The following is a 10518-nucleotide window of genomic DNA, read 5'->3' as shown; positions in this document are numbered from 1 at the left end:
CCCTTAGATTAACAATGGGTTAACATTTAGAAAGTTATATGTTTTTTTTGTACTGCATAATATGTTTGGATAAATTATATCCATGACCACTGAATTTCAAAATGTAACATAAAAGCACACTGAACTTTATACTTTATTTCATTCGTGGCAACTAAACTTTAATCAACGCCTCACGGAAATAAAAAATTTAGGGAATTAATGATATTCTAGAAAACTTTGATTCTTTGAAAATTTACATTTTGAGGTCATTTAGGTGTTGTTTGGATGAGAGGGAAAATGAATTTTTAGAGAGAGAAAACTCTAAAATGTTGATTTTAGAAAATAAAAAACATGGTTTCATGGTAAATGTTGTTCTAAACAACTTTAATTCTGGAATATTTTAAGTTTTGAGGTCGTAAGCAGTAATTTTGAAAAGTTAATTAAAGTTTTGTGGCCATGGATATAAAGTTTAGTAACTTTTATGTCACATTTTGAAGTTTAGAGGCTCACTGTAGAAATTGGTAAATTTCAATGGCCATGAGTGTAATTTACCCTAATATGTTGAACAACATATTTTAGCAGCTGTGCTTTGTGACATAGTATTAATTTTTTTTATTAAAAAAGTATTTTTTTTTTACTTATACAGTTGAAACCATAGAATATGTATTTGTTATTATTACATTGAGGTTTAATTCTGATTTTATTAAAAGTCTAAAGTATAATTTATTTTAAAAGAAAAGTAAACTTCATTAAACGGAATCAATATACAATGAATATAAAATAAAATTTGAAGGGACAGTATCCTACTCCATAAGTTTTGACAGGGAATGGAAAGATACAGTGACGGATCCAGGATTTACTATCTCTTGTGATTTACTGAAATGATACTTTTGCTGTTTTTACGTAAAAAATTAAAAACTCGTACACAATTTTCATAGAATTTTTAGCGTCTTCTGGCGGCCAGTGATTGCTTTAGCCCCACCAAGACCCCTTCTGGATCCGTCCCTGAGAAGACCTAGTTAAAGCATGAGCCACTCCATTCGCATAATGATCTATAAATATGACAGAAATATCATTGCTACTAGAAATAAATTTTCCACAATCTTCTATAATTGAATCATAAGAACAACAAAAATATGCTTGACCACTGACAGCGTATCTGACTCCACCATCACAGAACAATTTTTTAGTTTAATGAAAAAGTTATTTTCTTCTTTCGAATGAATATTATTATTTAAATAATTAAGTGAGTTAATTATTTTTGCAGGCATAACAGGAGATTGTAAACAATTTCGCTGCCGCTCTCATAGAGATTGCAAACCTTTTCGATATTGTCGTTCTAAAACACTCTGCATTCGTGGTTTTTGTGGCTGTTATGTTTTACGAGACCGATTATCCGTCGCTAAAGAAAATAATTACTAAATTTATGTAATTTTGTCCTTGTCTTTAAAAAATAAATAATGTTTGGAATTAAAATTCCTATATGGATTCTGAAATTATCTTTACCAATAAAAATTTAGTTACCGAGTGAGTTCGTCAAATACTCTATTCTGTTTCTAACAGATGTCGTTTTATGATTATGAATTTCTTATATAACGATCTATATTATCAATTCACTTTCTATTTTGTTTCTAATAGATGTCGATTTAGGATTATAATATATGATGATTTATATTATCAATGCACTTTCTATTCTGTTTTTACTAGATGTCGTTTTAGGATTATCAATTTCTTATATGATGGTTTATATTATCGATCGATGCACTTTCTATTCTGTTTCTAGTAGATGTCATTTTAGGGTTATTAATTTTTTTTGTATGAAATTTTATATTATCGATGCGATTTTGACAATTTGTTCTCAATTTCGCTCTTATTTATAGTAAAAACTAGAGTTAGAACTTCATAAAAAAAAAAAAAACTAGAGTTAGAACTAATACAAATAATTTAATTGCAACAAGATGAATTCTCAAATTGCTAAAGGAAATAATAAATAAAGTTATGTATTTTTTTTCTAATGGAAAATAATAGAAAATTACAACTGAAAAGAGAAAAAAAACTCAATCAATAAGAAAATTTTGATTTTTATCCCGGTAATTTCTATTGAAAATTTTGATTTTTATCCCGGTAATTTCTATTGAAAATTGGCTTCTTTATTAAAGTTCTTTTTGACTGAAAAATACTGAACTGAACTGAATTCTACTTAAACTGAAGTAATAATATAATCCTTTAAAAATAGCAATAATTAAAATAAAAAATTATAAAAATAATAATGGTTCTAATAATAAATAATAATTATAAAAAATAATTATAATTATAATAAGTAATGATAAATTACTGAACCGAACCGAACTGATTGATACTGAAATTAAATAACAAATAACATGGCCTAATTCTATACATGATTCAATTAATATTTATAATATGGAAGTAGTTTTAATGTTAAAGGCGTCGAATTGAGTCGTTTAAATTAGAGATATCGAGTTAAAATTTTATGTACGCAATAAACTTTAATGAGTCTATTTAGTAGCTGTTAAAAACTGCACTCCAAAAATTACTGCGTCTTCCTATCATTTTGTTTAGGGGTGTTAATATGGATTTGCGGGTTGTAAACGTGTCGTGTCGATTTACTCAGGTGACCCATTTATCCCAACCCTGACTCAACCCATTTAATAAATGGGTCGACTCGGCACGATTCGTTTAAAAAGCGGGTTGAACATGTCAACCTGGCTAATCCATTTAGTTTTGCAACTCCATACTAAAAAAATATTCAACTAAACAAAATGAAAAAGAAAATAAAAACATGCATAATTGCATATGAAAAAATAAAATCTAATACAAACTAACAAAACAAATTCAACAAGATAACATCAAAAGTCTAAAATCCAAAACAACAACAGAATTAGTATCTTATTAGTCTATGATTCAATGCATTCTAACTAAGTAATCAATTTCTTTCAATCCATCCTGAACTATTAAATTTAGAATGTGAGCAAAGCATCTCATATGAAAAAATATCCACGGTTTAATAGACCACCCGTGCTATTCAATAAATTTTTCAACAAGTCCACACATGTATTATTTGCACTTACATTATCCAAAGTGGGTGAAAAAATCCTACCATCAATTTTCCAACCACACAAGAAATTGTAAATTTTTTCACACAAAGCTACACCATTATGTGGAGGAGGCAAATAACAAAAAGGCAAATAACAAAAGTTTAAAATTCTCTTTTGGATATTCCAACCTTTATCAATAAAATGTCCGGTCAAACAGATATACCCATCTGCTGTAATAGAAGACCAACAATAAGAAGTTAGACATATCCTACTAGAAGTTGACTCAACAAAAGACTTACTTGTGGCTAGAGACTGAAGCGTTCACCGGATGTCAATGAAGAGAGGCAGGCAGCATAAATTGTTAGGGAAAGAAAATTGAAAACCTATTGTATTCTGCAATCTACTAAGCTATATATATATATATATATATATTATGGTTAAAAATTAAAATTACTTTAAAATCCATAAAAAAAATTTATATTTACATGATATATGGGTTAGATGGGTTATCTGGGTCGGGTTAGATGGATTCGCGGGTTGGGTTGACACGACCCATAGACTCGTCTAAATTATATGGGTTACAACGAATTCGTGAGTCAACCCGCGATCCGACCCGTTTATTTTACGGGTTAAGCGTGTCGATCCATTGATGTCCCAAACCCATTTATCTCAACCCTAATTCGTTTAATTTCCGTGTTACGCGAATCATGTTATCGTGTTGTGACCCATATTGACAGCCCTAATTTTGTTGTTTGGATTCTTCGTTGCATTCCAAAAATTACCAAGTTACATAAGAAGATATTAGTAAATACTAATCAGTTTGGCAAACACTCAGGCCTATTAGCTCAGTTGGTTAGAGCGTCGTGCTAATAACGCGAAGGTCGCAGGTTCGAAACCTGCATAGGCTAATTTTTTTTGGTCATTCTTGTATAAATTCAAATTTGTTAATCCTAAATTTTCATAATTATTTTTAGAGCAATCATAAATAATAGTCTTTTTATATATATATATAACTAGTCAAAAACTCGTGCGATGCACGGGGTATGAAGCTTTTATATAATTTAGATAAATAAATAAATTGACATATTTATTTTTAAATAATTTTATATCATTTTATGAAAAAAAAATTATATTATGTATATTTGAAATTAATATATATTTTTTAATGATAATTCAAATTAAATTAATTTTAAAAATAATTGACTATTTTTTTTATAAAATTTTAACTAAAGATGAATGATTTATTTATTTTTACAAAATTCAATGATTTGTACTTTTTAGGAATTTTAATACATTTTCATATTCCAAATATTTTGTGAAACAATAATAATAAAATAGCAGATTAATTAAGAAATATATTAGAATATAATAAAAAATCAAATGAATTAAACTATAATTAAAATTAAATATTATATTTACGATACAAAAGAATTACAATATAGGTTAAACAAAAATTGAATTAAACTACAATTAAAATTAAATATTATATCTACGATACAAAAGAATTACAATCTATGTTAAAATGGAAGCAACATCAATATATTATTCTATAAACTATTACAATCAATATTTTTCTAATGTTGCCAATTCAATATGTTACATATAAAAAAAAATAAAATTCGTAAGAATTAGTCACAAATTCATCTTGATGATAATTATTTTGGTTGATGAAATTTCATGATCACCAAGTATTCGAATTCAATTATTCATTTTGCTACAATAACTCAATATATCTAATTGAATCAGTTTAAGAGGATGATTTCTCCTATTTTCATCTCGTAATATCTCATCAAGATATTCGATCAATTTGTTCTTCATTCTTTCACTATACAGAATATCAACCATACTCGCAGATATCACTTATTTGACTTCATTAATATTTTCTAATAATTATATATTCTTGAATTTTGTAAGTAAGAAAAATAAACAAAAGAATTGAAAAAACAATGAAGGGACGAAAAAGATAATTAAGAGAGAACCATCTTCCTCTCGGGTTTTTTTTTTTTAAATAAGAGAGAATGTCGAGACATAAACGTATAAAGAGGAGAGTGAAAATATTTTTTGCTCATTAATTAAACATTTTATTTTTTCTTAATGAAGTATTAAGTCCATAAATTAATTTTAGTTAAATAGAATTAAATCGCAATTGTAACCACTCAGTACAAAAAAAAACGTTTTATAATTAATATGTGAAATTAATTATATTAATTAGAATCATTATGCTCAATATTTGAGAATTTGAAGAGATGCAAATAATAATATTTTCTTAATTAATATTTTTCAATAATTTGTCCTATAATCATATTTCATTTTCATCTGTTAAAAACTCTTGAAATACTAACAATTTTGTACGAACCATAATATAATAGTTAAAAATTATATAAGCCAATGTTGCAAAAGCAATTATCTCAATATCCATAATTAATGTACATTTTTAGGATTTTGAGCATCAAAATTTATTTTTATTTACCTTGATTTTTGATTTTGAATTCGTATCTAGCATAATCCACATTCTTCAAGAATAAACATCTTATCAAGCGTATTAGACGCTTACAATCTCCTTGTCTAGATAATTGGGAAAAAATAACTTCTTGATAATAATAATAATAATATAGCATAATTTATATTGAAATAAACTTCATTGTAAGTATAATATTCCAATATCTCTTTAATATTTTATTTAATATGTCTCAAACTTCAATGAACAACTATCGTGTGAAACTTTATATCTATTTGTACCAAAATGCATAAAAATAAAAAATACAATCCATATCAATTAGCTAAACTCAAACTAAAAAAATGAGTGGATTTCAACATGTTCCGAATTAGAAAAATTAATCTAACTTCAATTAAAACTAAAAATTGAGTTCATAAAAAGCCGGAAATCTAAATTTTAGTTAGAGTTAACAATGGAAACGATAACACCTAGGAACATATACTAAAAAAGAATGCAAATATACAAAATCTTTATTTTAGTCATTTTGAAAAATAAATAAATAAAAAAGAAAACATGGATAAGGTAGCGAGAGATATGGAATCTGGATAACGATAGAAATGGAATTTCATCTCTGAAAGATGAAACTATAACAACAATTGTTTAATAAAAATAAAACAACAGCACAATTGAGAAAGCCAAAAATTGAGTTCATATAAAGCCGAAAATCTAAATTTTAGTTAAGAGTTAGCAATCGAAACGATAACACCTAGCAACATATACTAAAAAAGAATACAAATTTAGAAAATCTTTATTTTAGTCATTTTGAAAAAAAAAAGACAAATAAAAAAGAAAACATGGATAAGGTAGCGAGAGGTATGGAACATGGGTAACGACAGAAATGGAATTTCATCACTGAAAAATGAAACTATAACAACTATTGTTTAATAGAAAGAAAACAACAACACAATTGAGAACAAAAATAACTAAAACATATGAAAAAAATCGAATAATTACCTTGAGAAACATAACACTTTTGTGTTTTCCGGTTTTAGTTGTTCATGCATCTTCTATTTCTGTCGGATTTCTTCAATTGAAGCTATCAGTTTGGAAAAAAAAAAGACAAATAAAAAAGAAAACATGGATAAGATAGCGAGAGGTATAGAACCTGGGTAACAACAGAAATGAATCTGAAAGATGAAGCTATAACAACTATTGTTTAATAAAAATAAAACAACAACATAATTGAGAACAAAATAACTACAACATATGAAAAAAAATCGAATATTTACCTTCAGAAATATAATACTATCTATCGTGACCAATGAATATAATGGTGGAATACTATCTATCATGCTTTATATAGAAGTTCATTTGTGACTTTTGGATTTCCTTTGCTTTGTGTTTTTTCATCTTCCCGTAACTCTTGCTTTCTTTTATTATTTTAATTAATAGGCTAGTAATTATTTAATATATTATAAATATAAATTTGTTATTTTTAATTAATTAAATATTTATTTTTAATTAATTAAATATTTTTAATCTGATTTTTTACTACGTTGACAACTCATCAAAAAGACCTCTAAAACACTTCTTCTCATTTCTCTCTGCTTCCGTAATTATATATAGTATAGATTGTCATAGACCATTTCATTAGATTAAAAAGTAAAAAAAATAAAGATACAACTCGAAAATTAAGAGGAATAAAACCTCCCTAACGCTTTCAAATAAAAAAAAACCTTCCTAACATACAGACTACAACCAGTACAAGATCCATAAAGAAAAAAAGACTATAAAAAGCAATAAAATGACTACAAAGAGCAATAAGAACCATAAAATGTACAAATACAACAAAAATAGAAATCATATCTTTCTCGTAAGTCAAATCCCGTTGAAAACCGTTGTAATTCACAATTCATTATTTAGACTATTCCAGACATTCGGATATGAGTCGTTTCTCGTTTTGCAACCACGCAGATCTATTGAACGGATAAGATGAACATTTTCCACTCTTATTAAGACCGAAAAAAGAATAAAAGAACTAGTAAGTCGAATCCCGTTGAAAAACAGATTGATAACATTGAGATATTATCCCGAGGACTTGGGGGGATATTCACCTAAGGAAATGCCGCGTATTGACGAGATCCGCCTGGCGGATCACCGGATCTCCAGGGGCCCATTAAAAGAAACCCGCCGGCGAACCTATGAGGCGAATCTCCTTGGACACTCATTCGCCATTATAACGGCTAAGCCGACCTAGCCATAAAGACCATTAATGAGCTATCAATTAGCTAACCGCCAGCTTAAGGATAACTTGTAACCGCCATTAATGGAGCATTAATGGAGACTTTCTAGTTGCTGAAGGTTATAACTTTCTAGCTATATATAGCCTACATCTCTAGCTATCCAGGTACACACACATTCCCTTACCCTTTGTCAATTCAGTTTACCTTCTCGTCCTTCCTTACTGACTTTGGCATCGGAGCTTCCCCCCGTTGAACCCAACGACGCCCCCACAGGGACGGAAGTTGATCAGAATTTCTCTACTTGTCATCACAGATGTAATCCTTTCTTCATCATTTAGACTATTCCGGACATTTGGATATGAGTCATTTCTCTTTTTTCAACCACGTAGATCTATAGAACTATGGACAAGATGAACATCTTCCGCTCTTGCTAAGAACAGAAAAAAGAATAAAAAAAGAAGGATAGCTAAGAGTTGTAGATTTGATGAAAAAAGAAGTTTGATAAGATATATAGATTTCAAACCAACAAGAAGAAGTAAATATAAAATTAAAAACTAAAACTAAATCATAAATTAGAGGAGGCGGAAGGAAGACAAACTTTCTTTTTTTCTCTTCTAAATAGACCTGTTTAGAAAGCTATAACGAAACAAAATAAGGAAAAAGAAGAGAAATGAATAGCAGAGCGATGGACGACGACGATAACTGAGTAGAACTTGGGAGAGAAGAAAAAATAGAGAGAACGAGGATCTCTCTCTACTTATTAAATGATTCTTTCTTTTCATAAATTAATAGTCTAAATATAATAAATTAAAGAATTCATGGTTAAATTAACTAGTTGTTTTTTTACTTTTTTTATATGATTATTAAATTACAAGCCAGACATAAATAATTATTAAATTACAATCTAGAAGTACATCGGAGAAGTTTGAATCTAAACTTTCAATAGCATAAATCGTGATAGAGCAATGGTAAACAGTGGTTGAAACTGTTTTTGACATAGCGGTGGGAAACAAACTCCGCCCATAATCGATTTCGGAGTCTTTTTCTTCATAAATGATTTCATGATCTTTCAATGAGTCAGATCTATGTGACGGTAGATAAAAAACTCTTCTGTTTTTCTATGAAGGAAAACATTGTAACACTCATATAGAGAGACAAATCACAAAGTATTGCCCTAAAAGTTAAATAGGCAAAGAAGGTGAACAAAATCAGCTAATCATGACAAAAGTTTACTTCAATATAACCTTGCTACTCCTTGATTTCTTCATCGATTCATTTAAATTAGAGATATCGAGTATGTACACAATAAACTTTAATGAGTCAATGGTCTTGTATATCTTCCTAGCATTTTGTTATTTGGATTCTTTAGAGAATAATGATTCACTCCAAAAATTACTAAGATAAAGAACAAGACATTAGTAAATACTAATCAGTTGTGGTAATGCTCAGGCCTATTAGCTCAGTTGGTTAGAGCGTCGTGCTAATAACGCGAAGGTTGCAGGTTCGTGACCTGCATGGGCCAAATTTATTTTTTTATGTCATACATCTCCCACCTCTTCAAGTTTTTCAAAGCTGCAACTAAACCCTTAAACTTTAAAATATTACAACTAAATACCTTAATTTTCTTATTTGGAACAAATAATCTTTCAAATTGCTTATTTGAAACAAATATCCCCTAAATAAATAAAAAACTTTCAACATAACATTGCAGAAATAAAAGATTTCCAAAATATCTGAAACTACGTCTAACTAATTTGCTGATACATTGATAAAAGTATCACATATTTAGACTTATTTGAGGGGTTATTGGTTCCAAATAAGCAAATTGATGAGGTTAATTTTAACATTTTGAAGTTTAGGGAGTGATAAGTGCATAATTCAACAATAAATTACCCCGCTTTTGTGCTTTATAATTGTCGTGTTTTGTTATTTTTACGGGTTTTATTGTTTGTTTTTGGTATTTTCATCTCTACAGGCCAATGATGACTAAAGGGAGATAAATTGGGCTTAATTTGGGCCAAGCTGATGTTGGGTCGTGATCCGGAGCTGATTGGGCAAATATTGGTATGAGTCAGAGTTAGTCTTGCACAAGACTAAGGCAGTTACGGGGTGACAGTTTTCTGGTTCGAATAGGATTGCTTTCCTGATCCGGATTGGACAATTTGAGAACAAGACCTTCAGCTAAAGCACGAATTTGTAGGAGACTAATGAGGAGGCAATCAATTTCAAATTTGAAAGAAGGATTCTAATGCTAATTCGAAGGGATTTTAATTCCTTATTTGAGGAGCCGTAATAGACTTAAGAACGGCAGATTTTCCAAGTCCAAAACGTCAGTTTTTAACATTTTATTTTTCCAGCAGAAAAACACATACGTTCCATGGCTATTGATAGATAATTTCATTAATTTCGGTTAAGGGATAGTTCAAGGGATTCTTCTCCGTTATCGTGAGATCGTTGTATTTCACTCTTCTCATTTATTAAGTCATTTATTTGTTCATTGTGTTCAGAGTATTATTCTCAATTGATTATTTGTTCCATGAATGGTTACTGCAGGATCGTTTATTAGATTAAATCATCATAAGGCTGATTCGGTTTATTAGAGTTTCACCTAGGACAACCGAACTAAGTAGCTACCGACTATTTGAACCAAGCTAGGTTCGTGTTTGGAAGAACGGATTCAAGTCTGACAAACCAGAATTCGTATTCCACGTGACATTAACACGAATCAAGTTAGGCTTATCTAAGTCGAATGAACAGATAAGTTAGTTTATAATCGTCGACGCTGAGAGACGATTAACTAAGG

General features: G+C 29.0%; 2 non-coding genes across 2 annotated transcripts; both read left to right on the top strand.

The window, feature by feature from the left end:
* The first annotated feature begins 3869 nt into the window (after positions 1 to 3869).
* TRNAI-AAU (transfer RNA isoleucine (anticodon AAU)) lies at positions 3870 to 3943 on the top strand. Its single transcript has one exon. It is a non-coding gene; the product is annotated as a tRNA-Ile (tRNA).
* Positions 3944 to 9163: 5220 nt separating this feature from the next.
* On the top strand, positions 9164 to 9237 carry TRNAI-AAU (transfer RNA isoleucine (anticodon AAU)). Its single transcript has one exon. It is a non-coding gene; the product is annotated as a tRNA-Ile (tRNA).
* Positions 9238 to 10518: the final 1281 nt, after the last annotated feature.

The sequence above is a fragment of the Euphorbia lathyris genome, chromosome 10, assembly GCF_963576675.1.
Source record: "Euphorbia lathyris chromosome 10, ddEupLath1.1, whole genome shotgun sequence".
NCBI lineage: Eukaryota > Viridiplantae > Streptophyta > Magnoliopsida > Malpighiales > Euphorbiaceae > Euphorbia > Euphorbia lathyris.
The sequence above is the reverse complement of the archived record's forward strand: the minus strand, read 5'-3'. Positions and strand labels throughout refer to the sequence as shown.